Below are 23,982 nucleotides of genomic sequence, written 5' to 3'. Positions count from 1 at the left end.
TTGCTCCCGGGATGCCTGATAGCTCACGTACGCATTGTCGAGGTTCTTAGAACCGTTACAGTTCAGATGGGAAAGGCTCAAACAAGGGCCAGCCCTGGAGGCCAGTCACCGCCCTGGATAGAGTGACAAGGGAATTTCAGTGAATTTATTTAATACTTATAACATGAATCCCAACGACGATGCCAATGCTTGTCCCGCTAAATTTCTAAGGAAGTCTGGTATGTTGGTGCCAAGGTCATCTGGATGTCCCCCCTCCTTAAAACGAAAACATCGGAGGGAAAATTGGTCTCTCATCTTTTCATTTTCTCCTGTGGCTTCCGTTTCCGAAATGAAAAGTATCTATAACTGGTTCTCAAGTTTCTGCAAAAATCTGCTCTTTGAAAAACATCAAAGTGTGCCCAGCAGGTTGGCACTTGGCGCGCCCCGTTGCCGGCAAGCCCTGTGCGTCGGCGTGTTGTCTGCACGTAGTACGAAGGCACAAAGGCCCCGCGGGTGTGGCTGTCTGGCTCAGTCACTGGACACCAGGCCACGGCCACCACGGCTCCTATTCCTCTGTGCCTTCTGGGAGCCACTGCCCTCTCACTGCCCAGTAAGTGTCGCAGTCCTGTCCTTGGGGTGATGGGACCCCTTCACCACCCACGCTCTGCGAGTGTTCCTGCATAAACCTCTCCTTTCCTGCATGCACACTGACCCTGGTGACCTCCTTCTCCATGCAGGTAGCTGTGCATCAACCTTGGTTCTTAATTCATCAAGCATCGACGGAAGCCTGCTCTGTCCCACATCCAGAGCTTGGATGAGTCCCAGAGGTGGTAAAAACACAGCCTCTGACTGACCCAGGAGACCCATCAACTGTATAGGTCCCAGAGAAGCAATGCCCACCAGGCGGGTGAGAGGAGCTGTTGGAGAGAGAGACAGGGTGAGGGGGATGCCCAGAGCCCCAGACATGGGGATAGTCAAACCAAGCATGAATGCAGTTCTGCCGCCATAAAGATCACCTTGACAGCTCCAGAGTTTCCAGACTCTTTACCATCCTAACTGGTCCAAGTGGCCCTTTCTCGTTTTGCTCATCACTGACCTCTGTCACCTGCCACCCACTCATCCATCCATGCATCCATCCACCATCTTTCTACTCATCCATACATTCACCCACCCACCCATCCATCCATCATTCCATCCATCCCTCCCTCCCTCCCTCCCTCATCTACTCTCTCATCCATTATTCCTTCCATCCATCCATCCATCGATCATCTTTCTACTCATGCATACATTCACCTACCCACCCATCCATCCATCATTCCATCCATCCATCCATCCACTCACCCACTCATCCATCCATCTTTCCATCCATCCATCCATCCATCCATCCATCCATCCATCCATCCATCTACTCACCCACCCACCCATCCATCCATCTTTCCACTCATTCATCCATTCATCCAACACTTTGTCAAATATATAATATTTCACATTTGCAAAGATATTTGACAGCTCACTTGAAGTTCTTTTAACAATAGGTCAGTCATAAATATACTGCTAATGTTATTTCTAGCGGGCATATATTCTCTTGAACTTTTCTCCTGTATTACAAGCATATTGTTTTTATTTACACAACAGTGACTCAAAAGACACACTATTAATATAAAAATCCTTATAAGTACAAATAACATACACACACACACTCACTATTTTATATTTTTCCAAGTGTGAGGTACTATTTACCCATTACACAATGGGAAACCAGAGAAGAAATGGGTGAGTCATTTCCATAAGGTCACAAGATGAATTAATAAGGAAGTGGGTGTAGAATCTAAGTTTTTATTTTAGAATGTTTTCCATGACACCATAATGATAGATAGCGCTTTTTACTTTATTTAAAACAAATTGAATTGTATCTGATAGCAAATACCTGCACGTATAGGGTTTTCCTTGATGAACTTACAATTATAACATGGTCATAGTTTTTAATTCATGAGATTAATTTTGTTGAATGTAACTAACTGCTATTAATACAGAACAGTTGGAGAATGTGACTATTTTGATTCAGTGGATATTCTCAGAGTCAGAAAGAATTAAAATATGTAATGTGTGTGGCTAAACTGATGGTGAGCAAGTAGAATAAATTGCATGTGACACTGAAACATGGCCATGCTGGCTGTTCTTTTGGTTCCGTCCCATCCCATGCTTACCTGGCATCCACAGAGGGCAGGGTGCTGTGCTGGGCAGTCTGGGGACACCAGGAATGTGTGTCTGGCTCTTCTTCAGCGGCATCCATTTGTTCGGATAATTGTCTCAGTACCTGTCACTTGTCTTTCTTGAAAAGAGGCAATAAATGTTCAGTAAATCCGGGTTTCAAGACCCATGATTCTGTGGGTCCCGCATGATTGTTCTCAATTCACAGCTGCAGAATTGGAGATGTCATGCAACGCTCCCACAGTGGGACAGCTAGTAAGTGGGGGGAGCTGGAGTTAGACCCAAGCCTGTCCGGTTGAAGGTCCCTGCTCCTGCTGGTCCACGAACGTTCTCCCCTTGCTCATCTAATTGTTGCAACAACCCTACGAGGTAGAAGTCACGGATCCCATTTTACAGATAGGCAAACTGAGGCTAAAATTTTAAGTCACCGCTCTAAGCAGCTCACAGTGGAAACCCAGATCTTGTCCCTCCTAGTTCAGGCTCTTCCCGCTACTCCAGAGAAGACCTGGTTGGTTCACTGGTGAGCCTTCCAGGACCTTAGAACCCAGAGTTCCTCTGAGCTATGGAGAGACTACCCAGGAGCTCAGCAAGGTGGGCTCCGACTGGCTGAGGTTCTGGACCCTTCGCAGTTCTCACATTCGGACACCACTGGCAGCCCCAAGTCCTTCCCGGCCCAGGATTTCGGGCGGATTCCCTCTGTGCTGGAGGGTCCGGTGGACGTAGCTGAGAGTCCTCCGCGCTTCCTGTGCCCCCTCTACCCGGACTGCACTGCCCCATATCTGCCACTAGATGGCGCTGCAGACCAGGGCGGGAGGTCCCTTTGTTTCCTCGGCAACTTCTTGCTCCTTTTTTTTGCTCCGTTTGAGCCTTTTACTTGCAAACAACCCCGATCTGGAATCGTTCCGCAGAGCTTTGGGGTCCTAGGACACGAGTCTGCTGGGGTGGGGCCCGGGGGTCCCTGAAGCAGCTGGGGAAGTGACGCCGGTCTTCCAGGGTGTGAGGGCAGTGAGTGACTTCCATGCGCTGACCTTGCGTCTGCGTGGGCGAGCCCCGAGTGGACCCTGCTCTCCCACCAGGACAGCCCAAGGGAGGGAGACGCCTCCTCCTCCCTCCCTCTCCGTGTCTGGGAGGGAAAGGGCAGCCACACCAGGAGACAGTCTCTACGTGCAGCAGAAACCCCTGGGAATGAGCCCGCGGTCGGCCTTCCCTACATGGGGACTCCCCAGGGGGACCGCGACGCCCGCTTGCAGCAGGTTCTCGGGGCTCCAGCAAAGCTGAGATCGGGCCGGCTGGAGGACAGCGTTTGCGCCGCAGAGGAGAAGCGTTTCTGGCCTGAATATAGCTTGGGCATCTTGCTGGGTCTACATGCCCGGGACGTTATGGTCAGGCAGGACTGGGGGCATGTCCCGGTGGAGGGGAGTCAGGGTGGTCCCAGGCTGGCCCCATGACTCAGGACGCTGAGTCTCGGCTGGGTGGGGAAGGGTCATTTCCAACACCAGGGACTGGAGATTCTCACTTTTCCAGACCCTGGACACCAAAGTGATTCTGATGGAAAGAAATTAACGGTAAGGACTTAGCTGGGAGTTCCTGAGAGTTTGCACCCCGCAAGTTGGCACGGAATTGTGGGAGTCAGGGTGGCGTTCAGGTTACGGGCACTGGCTCTCCCACATGGGGCATGTCCCCTAGTTTCTCTGAGCCTCAGTTTCTTCACCTGTGAAGTGGGGATGGTGCTAGCATTGGTCAGGCAGCTTTGGGCTACAAAGTAGCGGAAACATCAACTCCAACAGGGCTCTAATGATAAAGACCATTCATGACCGCTTGCAAATTAAAAGTCTATGGCAGGGTGGGCTTCAGGTGAGGCTCGCTCTTGCAGCTCTCAAGGACAGAGGTTTGGTCCATCTTTTTTGCTTTCCTTCCATGGTCTCAGCTTCAACCAACAGTTCCCTCTGCTCCTTTACTCCTGTGTGGCCAAACAAAGACAGTGTCTCCCCCAACCATTGATTGGAGGAATTATGTCTTGGTTGAAACATCCCGGGGGGCACATCAAGGGGGCAGGCATCCTGCTGGTCAGTTTCAGCCAGCGAGAGGTCCCCGGAAACCACAGCACACGGGAGAGAGACAGGCTCCACGTCTTGATCTGCACTGCCAGGCAAAGGGCAGAGGACTTGAGGTGATTCTGAACGAAGTTGTAAGGCTCTTGGCCTCTCAGCCTCACTGTGGGGCTGGCCTGTCTCCAGGCTCTGTGGACTCCATCTCCCAGGGGGTTTCTGGGGATGAGGGGAGAATAACATGGTCTTGTCAAATGATTTGTCGAGACTGCTCTTAGTGGGCGAACGATGCCTTCTTATTGGATCGTTCACGCAGGAAGGGCTCCCATTTCCTCCTGGAAGCCCTCCCAGGGATGGAGGCAGCCTGACAGTGCTTGAGGGGGCTCTGGGCGATGCTGACCCCTTCGGAACATTCCCCGAGAGGCCCTGATGACCGGGGGTGGACACACATGGCCCATTTCTTGCTAGCACTAACTTGAGGGGCCAATGTTGGCACCCTGAAACTGTAGGGAGAGAACAGAGACCCCAAGATATTAGTGACCTGCCCCCAGTCAAGCAGTAGGTGCTGGAGCCGGGCCAGATTTCCCAGGGGGTGGACTGCAAAACATGAGTCCCACAGGTGCTCCTGGGCGCTCCGAAGGGGGGAGGAGGCTTTATGTCCCAGTAGATGAGAGGCACCTGGCTACCCACGGCCACGCTGCTGGTTTGTGGCAGGACCTCTTAGCTGCTTGAGTATATGGTGGCCAGGGTCTCCATCCAGCCGTGGCCACGCCGTGACCTTGACCTTCATTCTCCGTCTTGACCACCCAGGGCAGCAGAGGAGAATATTTAAGATGACACAGGGGCGAGCACGATGCCTGGCCCCCCAGGTAGGGTGGATAAACATCAGCCCCACACCTGCCCTTGCTCCAGAGCCCTCCTCCCTCAGGTGGACCTGGGCAGAGTGGGGGGCTCACCACCCGGCATGACCTACAGGGGCTGGGACTGTGGGGCAGAACCCTCAAAACAATAATCCCTGGTCTCCCTCTGAGCAGCTGTTGGGGGCCAGGCATCGTGCTCGATGAGACATCATCTTCCGGGGCCCCCCATCTCCTGGCCGCAGTGGGGAGCCCTGGTCAGGGAGGTGGGTGGCCCGGGGAGGAAGCCAGCCATGGAGCCCTGGTGGAAGGTAAAGGGGGCACCTCGCTGCTCACACCATGCAGGAAGGGGCAACGCCATGGCCAATGTGGCCTCACCCATCTGTGGACTGGCTGGCTCGCCCTCTCTCTGGGGAGGAATTGGCTCACCCAACACCCATGAGCGAGAAGGCCTTCCTCGAAGCCATCAGCTCTTTGCCCGAGGCAGCCCTCCTTCATGAGCCTCCCCCACTTGACCAGGCCACAGTGACCTGCTGTCCCCCAGTAAGGTCCCCCTGCCCACAGCCCATGCTGACACTAACATAAGCTGGTCTCTCCGGGGTCCTGGCTGCTCAGGACAGGAAGGCAGACCCACCAGCACGCTTTCTCCTTCCCAGCAAGGCTGGTGTGATTCTTCAGCCGCTCGAGGGCAGACAGGACCCACACCCTGTAGGAGCCTCCTCAGCAGCCTGTCCATTCATGGAGGCTATTGACCAACAAGCTGGTCCTTCTGTGCCCTCCTCGGGGCAGCAGGACCACGACTCTCTCTGGGCAGCCCCAGGGTCTGAGGTGACCCAGCTTTTTAGGTTCACACAGAGCTCCCCCCTCCCACCCCACACCCAGAAGGAGGCCACGCCGCAAGCTACAGGGCCTCTCCCCTGAGCACCTCCCTCACCTGCAGCCAGGGGGACAGGAACAGCATGGGGGCCGGGGCGGAGGGGGGAGGAGGTGCCTAGGGATCAAGGTCACTGTCCTGGGGCGTGTCCACTGTCCTGCCCTGGTTCTGGCTTCTTGGCCCTCAGCTCCCAGGGCTTCCCAGCTCTGCGCCCGCCTGCTGCTGACCAGTGCCCATCAGGGGGCCACTCTGCACGGGGAAGGGAGGGTCGGGGAGACAGGACCCAGTCCGCATTCCCCTCTGCACCCATCCCAGCCCTGTTGTGGGAATGATGAAAGACAAATCCCTTTCTCCCATAAAGGGCAGGAATCATCTTTTTTTTTTTTAAGATTTTATTTATTTATTTGACAAAGAGAGAGAGACACAGTGAGAGAGGGAACACAAGCAGGGGGCGGTGGGAGAGGGAGAAGCAGCCTTCCCACCGAGCAGGGAGCCCAATGCGGGGCTCGATCCCAGGACCCTGGGATCATGACCTGAGCCGAAGGCAGAGGCTTAACGACTGAGCCACCCAGGCACCCCGAGGGCAGGAATCATTTTAATCCTGTTTCAACAGAGGCTCCAGTCAGGGACATTTTTGGGGGAAGAAGGATGTGCCCGGGCTCCCCAAGACCATCTTAAGGTTCAGTGATCTTCTAGAAAGACAGGACACAGAGGTTTAGTTTATCCTAACAAAAGGATGCAGATGGAAATCAGCAAAGAAGATGTGCAGGGAGGAGTCCTGGAGAGCAGAGCTGGAGGATCACCCCAAACTCAGGCAGAGCTGGACCATGGTTGTGGGTGGGGGGCTTGGCCGGGGGCTCCATGCCCCAGCCGTGGAAAACCACCGGCACTGGCCGGTGGGGTCGGGGAGAGCTTCCCTCGGTCACTCTGGCTGCCTTGTATTTTACACATCACCAAGTGTTTATAAACACTCTCTTTACTGTAGCAGAAGCTGCCATAGGCTCAGCAAAATAAACATGTCGGTAACCATGGTGATCTGAATATTTTGGTCCTGGACGGAAAGGACTTCAGGCGGACGTGGGGTTTAATCCGTTTATCTAGGGGTTTGATTCAAGGCAGCATTGACCTGATTGAAGAACTTAGGTTTCTTGGGACCAGTATTTCTCATCTTCCTGTCTGTCCCCGTTTCGCAGCCTTGGAGCTCGTCGGAGCTGCCGGAGCCCAAGTCCAGCTCCTAAGGCCCCATGCGGCGCCCTGGGCTTGCGGGCTTTCGCCACACCTGGGGTGCGGGGCCAGGGTCCTGCGAACCGAGCTCCGGGCTCCCTGCCCCATGGCCCAGACCCACCAAAGGTTGGGTTTCTTTCTCACCAAGCTGGTGCCAAGAAGCCCAAGTATTGCAAAGTTCGTCAGCGAACTCCAATCTTATTTCTGTGGATTTTGTGATTAAAGGACAGGGTGGGGGGGTGGACACAACCACAAATCCCCAAGAAACTAAGAGTGAGACAAAACATACTTAGCTTGCAGAATTTTCAGTGGAAAATTACCCCCAAATCACCAGCAGTGCACATCTCAAGTCTGGAGCTGTGTTTACAACCACCTGTAGAAGTTCTGAATAGATCCCGCCCCTGCGGCATCCTCATGAGTTTGGGTAAGAGATCCCTGCACAGCAGTGCGCCCGTGGGGCCATTCTGAGTGTGGGGGCCATATCTATACTCAGATGCCAGGAAAAAAGATGCAAGTTTGAGTCTTCTACACCTTATAATGGGAGACGGGCGGAGAGTGCAGAGAAGCCATGGGACAGACAGTGGGACAGACCCTCCCATCCCCCAGGTGTCCAGAGACCTCGATCCTCGATCCCTGGAGGAGAGGCGGCCGAGGCACGGCCAGTGGCTGGTCCCAGGCTTCCGGTCCCTGCATGCGCACGTTGTTGCTGGGGCTCAGCTGTGGTTGGTAGCATTAGAAGTGTTTTGTGAAAACCATGTCAGAATATTTAGAAAATCCAGAAAAGACCCTATAGCTTCCTTCCTGTGGCTCTTCCCTCCTCATTTACTGGAGTCCAGAAGGTTCTGTGGCCTCTAATGAACAGGTGAGGCAGAGACAAGAGGCTGGGTGTCTGGAGGCTGGACACACTGGGGCTGAGCCCGAGAGGGCCAGCCTGCTGGATGCTCTTACTGGTCAGCGACCTTTGCTGGTCACTGGGGGCTGGGACGAGGTCAGGCCTGAGGGAGAAGGGCCTGGAGGAAAGTCCCAGGGCACTGGTGTGCCCTTCCGCGGTGAAGCATGCTCACAGGCACCGTGGAGACTGTGAACTTGAACCTCAGTGCCCAGCAGGGAGCTCGGCTGCACGGCAGGCCCTAGGTGAGCAGGTGGGAGGAAGACTTTGCTGGGGCTGGAGTCTGGGGGAGGCACGCAGGCTGCAGCTGAGCCGGGGCCCCTTTCTTTCATGCCTGTTGTTACAAGCTTCATCTTGCCCTCCCTCCTACGATAGGCCGGGCCCTGCCGCCGACAAGCCCTCTGCTTAGCCAGACCTTCCCTGCCCGTCTGACCCGGGAGCCCGTGAGCCCCTGGCCTCCCTCCCTCCACAGCCCACGTGCATGCAGGGTCAAACGGCAGTTTCAGGTCTCCCCTACTGCCCGTAATTCTGATCCCATGACAGGTATCACCACCTTCTCCGTGGTGGAGCGGTAAGGAGGCCGTCTCTTCTTTCTGGCACCAGCTTCTATACCCTCCGCAGGGCTGAAGGAAGGAGCAGCCTCGGGTGTCCCTGTGATTCTGGAGGACTTGGACACTGTGCGTGGGGTCCCCTGAGTGCACCTCCAGCCCTGTCCTCGATGTCACACCATCCGCCACTCAGGCGGTGCTGCCCGGTCCTCGGCCACCAGGCCCTGACTTCCCACGGGAGCCACGCAGGTGGTCTCTGCACTAGAGCTTCACCCCCTCCCTGGGCCTCACCCTCCCCCGGGCCCAGTGCTCAGCCCCTCACTCCCGAGGTCTCGGGTTTGTCTTCCCCTCGTCTCGTGGGCCCGATCTGGGGATGCTGAGGGGACAGGGAGAGGATCAGCTGGAGATACCAGGCCAGGGTGGGAGGAGGACGGCTGGGGGCCCTGGCGGAAAGACGAGCCTGGCACCCCAATGGCACCCCCCTTCTGTCCCCAGGCAACAAGTCCATCGTGTGGATTTTTCCAGACTTCTAGGCCAACACCCTTGAATCTGAAAGGGCTCAGGGACCTCTGGCTGGTCCGAGATGAGACAGTGGGGGACAAAGTCTGCTGAGACCTGGGGTGTCGGGGGGTACCTCTGTGACAGGAAGCAGTCCTGGTCTCTGACCTGTACCCCTCCTTCTCTCAGCAGCTGGTTTGGTAAAAATGCCATCTGCTTGTCCATGTCCTGGCCCCTGACGGCCCCTGCCGGCCTCCCTGCACCTGCTCTCAGGTGGGGCACAGCGGGCTGGAGGCAAGCGGTCGGCTGGAAACCTGAGCCACGCGCTCGGAAGACGGGGGGTAGGCGCCCGCTCCCCCAGCCCAGCTGTGCCCGAGAAAAGAGGCGTTTTCTGCTTTGCTGATCTGCCTGAAGGACACAACGCCCAGAGATGGCTCTCTCCCAAGTCAGTAAAGGACAAAGGCAAACACAAACAGCACTGGTCTTGCTGGCCCAGGGCCACGCTGCGGTCGGGAATTCGGCATATTCTGCAGCTGCGTCTGTTGGGAAACAATGCACAGCAGCCCTTGTCCTGAGGGCGGGGTTCACTTTCAGCCACGGCTGTTTCTGGGAAAAGAGAACCCAGTCCTCCCAGAGAAGCGGGCTTCATAAGGACTCAACCCTCCTCTGCTTCCCGTTGCTGCCACGGCCAAAGGTGATCCGTGCAGGGCGGCGCCGCTTTAAGCCCTTCGCGTTCATGATCCTGATTAATCCTCATAAGGACCTGATGAGATCAATACTGCAGCCCTCCTTCCTCTTGAGTGAAGTTCAGTGACTGCCCAGGGCCCTCCTTGGCCGGTCCCCGCCACGGCCGGTCACAGTGGTCCAAGAAGGGGGCAGGGAGAACCACGGCAGCTGTATGCACTAGGCTCCCGTGGTAGCTGTAACAAGTTTCCACAAACTTTGTGGTCTAAAACAACACAAATGTATCACCTTATGCTTCTGGAGGCTGGAAGTCTGACACAAGCCTCACTGGGCTGAATGGAGGCGTCTGCAGGGCGGGCTCCTCCGGGAGGCTCTGGGGGGAGACGTCCAGCTTCCAGAGGCCACCCCCCTTCCTGGCTCGTGGCCCTTCCTCCACTTCAAAGTAGATCGGCGGGGCCACCTCTGTGCCCCCATCACTCTGAGCTTCTCTCCTGCCTCCCTCTGCCACACTGAAGGATCCTTATGACTCCTTTGGGCCCCCCTGGGTAATCCAGAATAATCTCCCTATTTTGAGGCCAGCTGATTGACAGCTTCAGTTCCATCTGTTACCTTAATCCTTTTGTGGTGTAAGATAGTACACTCGCTCACGGGGTCCATTCAGCTGGGGGTGGCGCGTTCACATCCGCGCCCTCCATGGCCCCCTTTCCCACGTACCTTGGACTGGCCGTCCCTGCCCCTGATCTCCACCTCTCCCTGCAGAGTGGGCTGGTGCTGGCTCGTACTGGCTCTGGGAGCCCAGGGTTACCTGGTATTAATAAATCCTATCAGTGTACAATTAAGTATAAGAAAACAAACGTAACAAATGCTCCAAACTCATCACTTTGTAATTACTTTATTACAAGTTCCTGTCACCTGCGTTCTGTGGTTATTGGTGTCTGTTGGACCCAAATGGCAGAAATTCTGACACTTTCCCCGCCGCGCGTCTTGTCCCAGCTCTGCGTTCAGCGATGTCGTGGGGGCAGCTTGTGATTAGCCACGACTGGGCAGTGAGCAGAGTGGACACGAGGAAACACTACCAATCAGGGCTGGACTGACACTTTTGTAGATTATCTAGACTTAAGAAAGTGATGGAGAAATTATTAATAATGCAGATGAACTGTTTGTAACGGTTGCATGGGGAAAAGCACAAAAGACCGTCAAATCATAATTGAACCGCGACTGTAAGTTGGCTACCAATACAATTTGGCAAAAGGATCGAAAGTGCTCTGTGTAAATTCATTGGCTCTATGGAATTTGCAGTAAAAAGTACCGTCTATTTTATTATTGTTTGCAAATTGCGTGCTACCCTCCCTTTACACCAGCAGAATGGAGAGTACGCGGACCCACGCATCTACGCACGCACTACCTTTTGCAGAGGGCTGGTTGTGAAACCCTCACCAGCACACTGTGGCCCCCTCCCCTGGCCTCTCCTCCCAGCACCTGTGTGCTGTGGGCTCACCCTCTGAACCACTCACACTTCCCAGAAGCTTCCCTGCTGGTACACATGCTGTTTGCTCAGTGTGGTGTGACCCACCCCACCCCACCCGTCCATTGCTCGGCGGCTCCTGCTTGGCCCTAGGGCATAGCCCAGGAGCCACCTTCCTCAGGAGGCTGTCCTGGCCCCGGGGGGTTGAGTGTTCTCATCGCTAGGCACGGAGCCTAGCGCAAGCCCTCCATGGCAGGTGCTCGAGAGATGTCACTCCATGGAAGGGTAGACTGCTCCTGTAAGGAGTTGGAATAATTCCTGACTCAGGCAGGACGTCCTGTCTCCCAGGACAGAAGGAAACAGGAAACTGATGTAGATGCAGTTTGAAGGAGCCCGGGCTCCCAGCGGGTGGGTCTTCTGGGTACATGGCTGGGGATGTCTGGAGGAAGGACCCCTGCCGCCGCCTTCAAAGCCTGCCATCCCTCACAAAGGGTTTCCTTATGCAGATCCGCAGGGGAGCCCAGGACTTAGGGCAGATTAGCTGCCTCCCCAGGGGGGATCCTGGGAACTGAGATCCTGCGCAGGTATGCTGGAGGAGAAACAGGAATGGGGGTGAGGCAGTGCATAGGGAAGCAGCTCCCAGGGGAGCCCCCAGCACAGCCAGCCCAGATGTGGAGGCAGTCGGCGTGGGCCCCCCTCCTCCACCCTCACCAGGGCTCCGTGGCAAAGGGTGGGCGGTGCCCACAGGAGACAATGCAGCCTCATCCCATGTCATGCTGTCACGCTGCTCCCCGTGGCTGGGACAGGGGGCTGGGGGCGGAGGGGAGGCCAGATGCCATCCGGAAGGGATGCCAAGTCGGGTAAATAATGGCAGCGCTGGTGGCACCCTGCTGGGCCAGATGCTGGGCCAGGCTCTTCCCGCACACGCAAGTCCGTGAGGGCGGCACTCGGGATCACCCCATTTTACAGAGGGCACACCGAGGCTTGCCCCTGGTGAACGTCAGCACCTGGACAGCCTCTTGGGTCCAAGCCCTGAGACCACCACACAATACTTGCTGAGTGTGGCCTTAAAACACTCGGTGCCCGGCCTGGGGCTGCAGACCTCGCACAGGAAGCCTGCCCGGCCCTCTGTCCTCACCGCTAGGGGCTCCTCGCCTGTCCCTGCCGGACCCCAGGTGGAGTCAGCAGAAACCACCAGGAAAGCGCAGGAAAACTTACTGGCCTCGGGCGGGGAGGAGGGAGCGGGAGGGAGGCACGGCCCAGCCATAGGAGGAGTGGGTGCTCCCGGGCAGGGCCACAGAGCGGCCTCAGCCCCCGTGCTGTCCCCCGGCTGCAGGACTCACCTGCATTCCTTCAGAGTCTGCTGGGTGTGGCCGGGTTGCTGCGGCCACGGGGAGCCACCTTCTCCTACAAGTTGCAGAAATTCAGGACAATACGCCAGGGGCAGGAAGGGTTCTCGGAGCGGCTCCAGCTGGGAACATCGCCAGATTTTTCAGTGACCTTGCAATCACAGAAGTGCTTCCAGCCAGAGGAGCGGTGGGCTTCGAGGTGGCAACAAGGCTCGGGCAAAGGCCACCTGAGCTGTTGGTTTATCCTGCCCCGACTGGACACACACACACACACACACACACACACACACACACACGGACCCACGGGGCACACACAGCGCCCCCAGTGGCCACGATGGGGAGGCGCTGCCCCCTCCCTGCTCAGACAGACTTCCAAACATAACCCCTTCGAATTTTTTGAGTACTTGCTGCTATAATACCCTCCCTCCAACAGTCTCTTGAGGAAGGCTCTGTTCTTCCCCGTCATGTTCTGGAGGAGACCCCTGTGAGGAGGGGTGGGGTAAGGAGGGGTGGAGGTGAGGGGGGTGCGGAGAGGAGGAGAGGGCTGGGGCTGCCGTGGGATGCAGGCTGGGTGGTGAGGACAGAAGGCAAAGAGGGCCTTGTTTCTAGGGAGTCCGGCAGCGGAAGGCAGGCCAAAGCCGCGGCTAGAGACACTGCTGCTTTAAAGGAGGGTTCTGTTTGAGTTTGGGGCCAGGGGCAGGTTTGGTGGGGAGGGAGGGAGGGAACAGATGCTGGAGAAATGGGGGTGAGGGGGCAGTCCCTGGGTGAACGGTGTCGGCAGGGTGGGGACACTGCCAGCTCCTAAATGGAGGGGAGAGCAGAAACATGTGGGTTCAGCGGGGAGAGTGTGGTGCCACGTGGAGGAGTAGAAAGTGGGTGGCTCGCTTCCTGGTGCAGCAGGAGCTGACGCCATGAGCTCGGAGCAGGGGCCTGGGCAGTGTGATGAGCAGTTAAAGATGGGGGCCTGATGACTTTCTGCCATCTTAAACATGTTTTATTTTGAGATCATTGTAGGTTCACGAGCGGTTGTGAGCAACCATTCAGAGAGATCTGAGCTCTCTCGGCCCCACCATCATGCCCCTTGCACGACACCGGTGCTCTGCCATGTTTGTTGGTACCTGGGCTCTCCCAGCCCCTCTCCTGCACTCCCTCTCCCCCTGCTGGCCATGTTTCTGATGTTCTTGTCCTTGGCTTCTAAAGCCGTCTTTTACCTATCAAGAAGACCTAGCTGCCCACCTGCAGACTCACCTGGGAGGACTCCTGATGACCAGTCCTAATGTTTGGGCCTCAGGGACTAGTGAGGAGGTAGCCATCAGCCAGGTTAGTCAGGTGTCTGGATCTGGATGGGAAGGCAGGTTAGGGGGACTTACAAAGTGGTGGAACAGCCAAGAACAAAGTTAGAAAGGGCAGTTTCCAAGCAGCTCTGGGGGGGTCCAGGTAACTGCCCCTGGGCGGAGTTGCCCCCACCCCAACATCACCCTGATCAGGGTCCCGGGTGAGGAAGTTCCACTGACCAGGCTTGTGTCCAAGCCCCACCCGTGGCCAAGGGGGAAGAGCTCCTTGGTTGATGGTCCCCTAAGCCTGCACGCAGTGGCCAGTGGCCGAGGGCAGCCTTCTAAAGTCAGGGAGCTGCGACCAGAGGAAGGGGGGAGAGACAGGCTAATTTGACTCCGCAGACCTTAGTTCAGTGTTGTGCAAAATTATAGGTGGAAATGGAGGCCACACGTTCCAGTGATATTCACATGACAACCCTGGGGGGAAGAGCGAGTGGACACACGTGTGTTTGAGAATGCCTGGGGTGGACCCCATCTGATGCTGTGTCGACAAACTCAGAGGGTTGAAAACGTGTGACTCTAAGAACAAACAGAGCTGCAGTTCTCCGGGATTCTACTTAAAATCAAACCGACGTTTAGTCTGTGTCTTGCTGTGGGGAAACCGAGTCACGACCAGTAAGAAGCTTCCCTGTGAGATTCTACTTAAACTATGATGATTTATTTTCTATAACTCATAGCCTGGAGACTATGGTGTTCGTTTTACTTATTTGTGCTGAGACATCGTATTTCCTCACATCTCCTTCATTATGGGAAATTGGACTTACTCATCGACCTCATTATATTTAACACACAGAATCTCTTGTTTTAATAACCCAAGCTGCGACATAAAACAATGGTTTTAGATTTTCTCTTAATAGGGATAATCTCTGGTTTTGCTCTTACATAGAAAACAATGCAATGAAAATGTAACTGGCAATTAGAGCTGGTACCCTTTTAAGATGCACTGCACGACTTCCGGTTTAAAGAAGGTGGTCTAAGTCAGCACTCCCCTCTGCCTCGAGGAAGATGCGCAAAGAACTAGCGCAATAAGGACGGAAGCACGAACTCTCCCTCTGATGAGCGGAGGCCACACATGAGACCGCAAGCCGGGAGGCAGGTGGAAGGCACCCGGAAAGCAAGGCGTACTTGGGGTGGAGAGATGATCCCACAGTGGCCGGTTTTAAAAAAGGCACCAAAAGAGCGCACGGCCAAGGGAGGGTGTCTGGAATGGACAGGGCAGGCGAGGCCAGTGTGCAGGCGGGGGGAGCTCCCTCAAGCCGGAGTTGGTTCTGGGGAGCAGAGCACGTGGGGCTGGATGAGGAGTTACCCGGAAGCCGTGTGTGGATACGGCACCTTGTTACAAAAAGAGAGAGTGTAACCTACAGCAATCCGAGGGAACTAAGGTCAAGCACATGTCAGGTTATATACGTAAACTGGACAGACCTAACACCTAAACCCCCAGGTCTGCACCCTGTCTAGAAGGCACTCCTAATCCCATGGGACTGAGGAAAGTTGAAAACCCAAAGGACGGGGAAAGCACAGGTAGTTAATGTAGGGCAAGGCAGAGTTTAGGAGCAAGGCCAAGAAGGGCTCTTTAGAATAATAAAGAATGCAATTTATAACAACGCATCCCAGCTCTGAATACTTAGGTACCCAAAATGTTTCAACACCTAAAGAGCAAAAGTTATAGGAAAGGGGATGGTGTGTATCCAGGGTCACAGTATTAACAGGAGGCATTTAAGAAAATAACTGTTACAGTTTACTTGTTAACTTTTTTGGTATTTCCCCCAGTATTTTACTATGAAAAAGTTTCAAATACAGTTGACCTTTGAACAACGCAAAGGTTGGGGCCACCAAACCCTGCCCCGTCAAAAATCCATGTATAGATCCCCCAAAACTTAACTACTAAGAGCCTACTGTTGGCTGCAAGCCTTCCTGATAACCTAAACAGTCAATTAACGCCTATGTCGTATGTTATATGTGCTGTATACTGTATTCTCACGGTTCAGTAAGCTACAGAAAAGAAACTATTATTAAAAAAGTCATAACAAAGAGAAAATACATTTACAGTACAGTACTGTATTTAAAAAAAATCTGCATCTAAGTGGACCTGCACAGTTCATACCCATGTGCCTCAAGGGTCGAAGGGACAGAGGAAGGTTGAAAGAACGGTGCAGCGAACACTCCTAGAACCACCCACCACATCGGAGGACAGCCAGGGAGAGTGTGCGGGCTCAGCTCACTCACTGCCTGCTTTTCATGTCTTTCAACGGTTGGAAAACAATCAAAAGAAGAGAAATATCTGGTGACCCATGAAGACGATGTGAAATTCAAATTTCAGCATCCATAAATACAGACCCACTGCATTTATCTTACATGTGGTCTAGGCTGGTTTCTTGCACCAATGGACAAGATAAGTGGATGGATAGAGACCGTGTGGTCCATAAAGTCTAAAATATTTACTATCTGGCCCTTTACAGGAAAACTTTAACCAACCCCTGTCCTAGATTCTAAAATTAACATTTTTCTATAATGGCTTTATCACACATCTGCCCATCCCTCTAGTTGTGCATAATCCAGACTGCTTTTGGATGCACTTTTGAAGTTGTAGACATGAGTGCATTTCACTCTTTCAAGGCTCCAGCATGCATATCATTAATTAGGGTTCATTATTAGTGGGTTTTTCTAAAATTTACCAATGGCACAATGTATACAATTTAAGTCTAATCCAAACCTGTATCGAGACAGAGAAAGTTCCCATGACCTTTCCCAGGCCCTATGACCCCACTGGGACGCCCACAGTTCTGACTTTGGGTCACTATCTCTTAGTTCTGCCAGTTCGAGACTTCCATAGAACGGACTTGCATGCTACGTACTCTTGCGTGTGAGGGCGCGTTCACGCTGCGTAACATATTGAGAATCACACCGTCTCGTGTCACGGTAGCTCTGGCCTTTCTACCGAAGGGTAGTATTCCATGGTTATTCTCCTGATGATATTCTCCCAAGCCGATTCCAGTGTTTGGTTGGTGTGGAGAAAGCAGCTGTTTCTTGTACAATCCTTCTGATGCTCTTACTTCTCTTGGGTAAGTTCAGTTTTATAAGACACTGCCAGACATTTCTCCAAAGTGGCTGCCCCATTCCCTCCCAGTGTATGAGATTCCAGTTCTCCCATGTCTTGACCAACAATTGGCGTTGCCATTCTTTTTCACTTTAGCCACTCTGGTGGGTATGCAATGATATCGTGTGATTTATTTGGGGTTTCCTGATTACTAATGATGTTGAACATTTTTTTTGTGTGTGCCCTTTAGACATTTACCTATGTTCCTTTGTCAAGTAAAAAATTAGATGGATTTTTGCCATGTAAATATTTGTGCATCAACATTTATTTGCTCACAGATGAACATTATAAGACTAAAGATTCAGTATTGTGGATATTTTTTTGACCCTGGCACAATCAGCTACAAATAAATAGCTCTTTAAAAATTTAACTTTGGGACGTCTGGGTGGCTCAGTCGGTTGAGTGTCCGACTCTTGGTTTCGGCTCAGGTCATGATCTCAGGGTCATGAGATCCAGCTCTCCTTCGGGCTCAGAGCTCAGCATGGAGTCTGCTTGAGATTCTCTCTCTCCCACCCCCTCTGCCCCTCCCCCTGCTCTCACGCACTCTCTCTCTCTCTCAAATAAATAAATAAAATCTTTAAAAATTTTTAACTTTATTGAGGTATAATTTACATAGTCAACAATGCATCCATTTTAAGTGTATATCCAATGAATATGATGTGAGGTAAGGTTTGAGGCTCATTTTTCCCATCATATGGGCATCCTGTTGTTCCAGCACCACTTGCTGGAAAGACTATCCTATCCCCCATTGACTTACCTTTGTTGGGATCTTTGTGGGAAACTGACTGAATATGTGAGGGTATTGCCAGATGCTCCATTCTGTTTCATGAACCTATGTGTCTGTCTTAACACCAAACTACAAGGTCTGGATCACAGTGGCTTTCTAGTAAATCTTAAAATCAAGTATCATAAGTCCTCTAATTTCATTCATTTTCAAGAAAATCTGGCTTTGCTCAGTCCTTTGCATTGCCTTATGAAGTTTTACAATCAGCTTGTCAATTTCTACAAAAAAAGATCACCAGGATTTGGGGGAAGAATTTCTGTAGGATCAACATGATTTCTTCCTAAAGTGTTTAGTAGACTTCTCCAATGAGGCCATCTGGGATCAGTTTTCTTTGAGGAACGTTTGTGTTGTTGTTGTTGTTGTTGTTTTTGAGATTTTACTTATTTATTTCGGGGGGAGGGGCAGAGGAAGAGGGAGAGAATCTCAAGAAGACTCCCCACTGAGTGCAGAGCCTGAACACAGGGCTCAATCTCATGACCCTGAGATCATGACCTGAACTGAAATCAAGAGCCAGATGCTTAACAGACTGAACCACCCAGATGCCCCCTTTGAGGCATATTTTTAACTACAAATTCAATTTCTTTGATATAGGAATATTCAGGTTATTATTTGTTCTTGAGTGAGCTTTGATATAATTTGCATTTTTTAAGATAGTTGTTCATTTCAAGTAACTTGTCATATGTATTGGCATAAGTTGCTCCTAATATTCCTTTGTTATTTTTCTAATTCTTATAGTATCTATAGTCATGTCCTCTTTATAATTTCTGATATTGATTTATGTCTTTCATCTTTTTAAATTTCTGATTTTTCTGGCTAGAGATTCATCAAATACTTCAATCTTGTCAAAGAACTTAGCTTCACTTTCATTGAATTTTCTGTTCTTTTTCTATTTTCCAGTTCATTGATTTCCACCTATTATTTCCTTCCACCTTAATCTGTATTTGATTCACTGTTATCGTTCTAGTTTCTGAACTTGCAAAATGAGATTGCTGATTTGAGGGCTTTATTCTTTTCTTAGGCACCTAAGGATCAAAAGCTATACATATCCTTTCAAGCACTACTGTAGAGACATCCCACAAATTCTGATATGTTGTGATTTCATTTTCATTCATATTTTCTCATTTCTTTTGTGATTTCTTCTTCAGCTCTTGGGTTATCTAAAGTGTGTTATTTAATTTCCAAACATTTAGGAGATGTTCCCCATACTTGTCTGTTAACTGAATTCTAGTTTAATTCTTTTATGCTCAAAGAACAGATATTACATAATTTGAACCAGTTTACGTTTATTACCACTTGGTTTATGACCTGGCACATGGTCTGCCTCGGTGAATGTCCTGCCTGTACTTGGCAAGAATGTATTCGGCAGCTGTCAGGTGGTATCCACAACTGTGAATCAGGCAAGTTAGCTGATACAGCATTCCTGAGTAAAGGTGGTACTGTTACTAACTTTACTGAGAGAGGAACACTGAAATCTCCAACTGAAATTGTTGATTTGTCTGTTTCTCCTTTTAGGTCTGTCAGCTTTTCCTTTATGCATTTTTGAAGCTCGGTAATTAGATGTGTACACAGTTAGGACTGTTATATCCTCATGATGAACTTATTCACTTATAATTCTGAAATCTTCCTCTTTATCCCTGGTGATATTCCTTGTTCTGAAGTCTACTTGGTCTGATACTCACAGCACACTAGTCTAGCAACTCCCGTGCCTAGTACCTGCATGTATATCTTCTCCTATTCCTTTACCTTTTAATCAAATCCGTGTCACTATATTTAAAACAGGTTTCTTGTAGAAAACATAGATTTAGTTTCTGCTTTTTAGCTCACCTTGATCATCTCTGCCTTTTAATTGGCGTGCTTGGCCCATTTATGTTTTCGATGATTTGGGGGTTGGGTTTACATCTATCATCTTGTTCCTTTTTCCATTTTTTCATCCCATATTTTAATCAATTGAGCATCAAGTATCTTTATTATTGTGGTGGCAGAATATACATAAACACACATTTAAAATCGAGTACTTTGGGGCGCCTGGGTGGCTCAGTCGTTAAGTGTCTGCCTTCGGCTCATGTCATGATCCCGGGGTCCTGGGATCGAGCCCCGCATCAGGCTCCCTGCTCTGCCAGAAGCCTGCTTCTCCCTCTCCCACTCCCCCGCTTGTGTTCCTGCTCTCGCTGTGTCTCTGTCAAATAAATAAATAAAATATTTTTTAAAAATTGAGTACTTTTCATACTTCATGCGTCTCCACTTTGGACATCTCCAGTTTGAGCGCTTATTCGCTGTTCGTCATTGCTTTGTTACCTGGCCACTCCTTTGTTTCTCATGTTATGCTCTACTGCGTGCGCCTCTAACGGGCCACAGTCCACGGTCAATGACACCGCACCACTTTACCTGAAGAGCTGAGACCTTGCAACCAAAACTGTGTACTTTTGTTTTCCTCACCCTTCCTTTGTCATATTGTTTTCACACATTCTACTTTCACACATTACGAGTCCCACAGTACGTGGTGATCACGGTTTAAAGCAGGTCTTTTATTTTATTTTATTTTCTAAATTTTATTATGTTACGTTAATCACCATACAACACATCATTAGTTTTTGATGTAGTGATCCATGGTCCATTGTTTGCGTATAACACCCAGTGCTCCATGCAGTACGTGCCCTCCTTAATACCCATCACCGGGCTAACCAATCCCCCTTCCCCCCTCCCCTCTAAAACCCTGTTTGTTTCTCAGAGTCCATAGTCTCTCATGGTTCATCTCTCCCTCCAATCCCCCCCCCCATTTTTCCCTTCCTTCTCCTAATGTCTTCCATGCTATTCCTTATGTTCCACAAATAAGTGAAACCATATGATAATTGACTTTCTCTGCCTGACTTATTTCACTTAGCATAATCTCCTCCAGTCCCATCCATGTTGATGTAAAAGTTGGGTATTCATCCTTTCTGATGGCTGAGTAATATTCCATTGTATATATGGACCACATCTTCTTTATCCATTCGTCGATGTTGAAGGGCATCTCGGCTCTTTCCACAGTTTGGCTATTGCGGACATTGCTGCTATGAACATTGGGGTGCATATGGCCTTTCTTTTCACTACATCTGTGTCTTTGGGGTAAATACCCAGGAGTCCAATTGCAGGGTCATAGGGTAGCTCTATTTTTAAATTTTTGAGGAACCTCCACACTGTTTTCCAAAGTGGCTGTACCAACTTGCATTCCCACCAACAGTGTAAGAGGGTTCCCCTTTCTCCACAACCTCTCCAACATTTGTTGTTTCTTTCCCTGTCCATTTTTGCCATTCTAACTGGTATAAGGTGGTATCTCAATGTGGTTTTGATTTGGATTTCCCTGATGGCTAATGATGATGAACATTTTTTCATGTGTCTGTTAGCCATTTGTATGTCTTCTTCAGAGAAGTGTCTTTTCATATCTTCTGCCCACTTTTTGACTTGATTATTTGTTTTTTGGGTGTTGAGTTTGAGAAGTTCTTTATAGATCTTGGATACCAGCCCTTTATCTGTAGTGTCATTTGCAAATATCTTCTCCCATTCTGTGGGTTGCCTCTTTGTTTTGTTGACTGTTTCCTTTGCTGTGCAGAAGCTTTTTATCTTGAGAAGTCCCAAAAGTTCATTTTTGCTTTTGTTTCACTAGCTTTTGGAGATGTATCTTGAAAGAAGTTGCTGTGGGCGATGTCAAAGAGGTTACTGCCTATGCTCTCCTCTAGGAGTTTGATGGATTCCTGTCTCACATTGAGGTCTTTCATCCACTTTGAATTTATCTTTGTGAATGGTGTTAGAGAATGGTCGAGTTTCATTCTTCTGCATGTGGCTATCCAATTTTCCCAGCACCATTTATTGAAGAGACTGTCTTTTTTCCATTGCATGTTTTTTCCTGCTTTGTCAAAGATTATTTGACTATAGGGTTGAGGGTCCATATCTGGGCTCTCTATTCTGTTCCATTGGTCTATATGTCTGTTTTTGTGCCAGTACCATGCTGTCTTGGTGATCACTGCTTTGTAATATAGCTTGAAATCGGGCAATGTGATGCCCCCAGCTTTGTTTTTCTTTTTCAACATTTCCTTGGCGATTCGGGGTCTTTTCTGATTCAATTTCTTTCATGAGTGTTTTGTAGTTCCTAGAGTATAGATCCTTTACTTCTTTGGTTAGGTTTACTCCGAGGTATCTTATGGTTTTTGGTGCTATTGTAAATGGAATCGTTTCTCTAATTTCTCTTTCTACAGTTGCCTTGTTAGTGTATAAGAAAGCAACTGATTTCTGTGCATTGATTTTGTATCCTCCCACATTACTGAATTGCTGTATGAGTTCTAGTAATTTGGGGGTGGAGTCTTTTGGGTTTTCCTCATAAAGTATCATGTCATTAAAGCAGGTCTTTTAAAACGACAATTTGATGGAAAGATAATTTTCAGATAAAAATATCATTAAGATAAAATGCCCCCAAAACACGATTTTGTTAAAGTGCATTGCTTCTTCCTCTTGCTTCCAGAGCAGACTGTCTGTACTGTGCTTGCAGCATTTTCGTGCTGTTATTATTTATTTGTCTTTCTCACACATTGGACAATACAGTCCTTGAGAGCAGAAACAGTATCTATTCATCCAGTAGCCTTAGCACAGTGCCTGGGGCTTCCAACAAACACTGTAGGACTCACTGATTTCCTGGCTGACTTACTCAGTGAGGGATGCCCAGACGGCTGAGATGCGAATCCTTACAGGTGGGATGCCCTCCAGCAGGCAGACAACATCCACACTGGCTCCTAATTACTTTTATATACATTTCGTCTCCTTCCACCCCGCTGTCACCATCAGCCCCCCAGTCACAACCTGGCAGGTGAGAAGCAGAAAACAGGGGCCTCGAAGAGACCTGAACTTAAAAGGCCACAGATCAGGACTCAGGTCCCAGATCAGGACTGACTTTGGCCACCTTCCAGGAGCTGCCGGGCGCGGCCCCATTGGGTACGTCATTGTGTCTGGAGGCTTCAGATGTGCTTATGTTGTGAACAAATGTGACCCTGGGTGGGGTGTGGGAATGGAGTGGGCCACTCTGGATTGTGCTGTGGCTGGCCGGGAAAGTGGCCTGAGCCCCGAGCCTGCAGCTTGAGTCGGGACCTGACTGCTCCTGATCCCACTGGGGAAACAGAGGCCCCTGAGCAGGTGCATCAAATGCAAAGGCTTCTTTTCAGCTGCACGGGGGCGTCGACTGCTTGATAATGTAGATGGTATTAATCACCTGGGGTATGGACATTTCATGCCCACAGCTGCGAAGTTGGATCCTGAATGCTCGCTACCCTGGTTGAGCGGCTCAGGAAGAGTTAAAGCCAGCTCACAATGGGCAACAGTGAGTCCTTCTGAAAATGTGGATGTGAAAATATTTCTCTTCTAGCATTTTGAATTCAGAACAATCAGGGCATTATGGATTTTACTCTGCTTTGCTGACCTTTCTCTAATTTTCTAAGCCTTGAAACGTTGAGAGGATTATAAAAATATTCCCAATGTGCTTTTAAAAAAATTCGACACTAATAAATAGAAAACCAAAAAATAATATTTCCCCCTTCCAGCTAGTTTTAGCTTTCTATTATAGGGGAGAACTTATTTCAAAGAGGGATCTTTAATACGTACATAAATTTTTTAAAAAACTAAAGAATTTTCTTTCAAATGTAAAATTAAACCTAAGTTCAACAATCTTCTTGTTTCATATTTTATTTACTTAGCAATATGTACTAAGCACTTATTGATAAGATGAGGCGGGAACCATGTACCCATTATTTCTCTGGTAGAAGGCAGTCAGTGTTTCATGGCCAAAGGAGGGTATGGGGCTGTTCCCCCCAGTGACCACCAATTCTCTCCAGGTTTATCTTTGTCTTTCTGATGCATTTATGGATGAGCCATTGGTTTTGCTCTTCACTGATCCTAGAACTAGAAAGACCTTTGAGGATAATGGACTGAGGTGGATTTCATACCTTCCCCTTCCCCCCTACCCCGCCAGGAGCCCACTGTTCAATGATTCAGACACAACTGGGACTGTCTGGTTACAGACGGGATGGGACACTTGCAGCTCAGCCCCCTCCCCACCAGCCCCACCGCCCGGCTCCACCCTTGGGCCGTGGACAGTGGGAAACACTGACCTCGTCCAAT

At 50.5% G+C, this 23,982-nt stretch overlaps 1 protein-coding gene and 1 long non-coding RNA gene across 3 annotated transcripts in view; one reads left to right on the top strand and one right to left on the bottom strand.

The window, feature by feature from the left end:
* UMODL1 (uromodulin like 1) overlaps nucleotides 1-2,138 on the top strand; it is a 62,531-nt gene extending 60,393 nt beyond the window's left edge. The window contains exon 22 of the mRNA XM_036097275.2: nucleotides 717-2,138. The gene's annotated coding sequence lies outside the window, so the exon portion shown is untranslated. The remainder of the gene's footprint in view (nucleotides 1-716) is intronic.
* An 8,550-nt stretch (nucleotides 2,139-10,688) lies between these two features.
* LOC118538955 (uncharacterized) lies at nucleotides 10,689-12,896 on the bottom strand. Of its 2 annotated transcripts, none has more exons than XR_013442918.1 (2): nucleotides 12,621-12,896; nucleotides 10,689-11,573 (listed from the first exon to the last, which is right to left on the bottom strand). It is a non-coding gene; the product is annotated as an uncharacterized LOC118538955 (long non-coding RNA). The 2 variants fall into 2 exon arrangements; XR_013442916.1 differs by having other exon boundaries at nucleotides 10,689-10,927.
* Nucleotides 12,897-23,982: the final 11,086 nt, after the last annotated feature.

The sequence above is a fragment of the Halichoerus grypus genome, chromosome 1 (assembly GCF_964656455.1).
Source record: "Halichoerus grypus chromosome 1, mHalGry1.hap1.1, whole genome shotgun sequence".
Taxonomy (NCBI): Eukaryota; Metazoa; Chordata; class Mammalia; order Carnivora; family Phocidae; genus Halichoerus; species Halichoerus grypus.
This window is presented reverse-complemented; position numbering and strand designations above follow the sequence as displayed.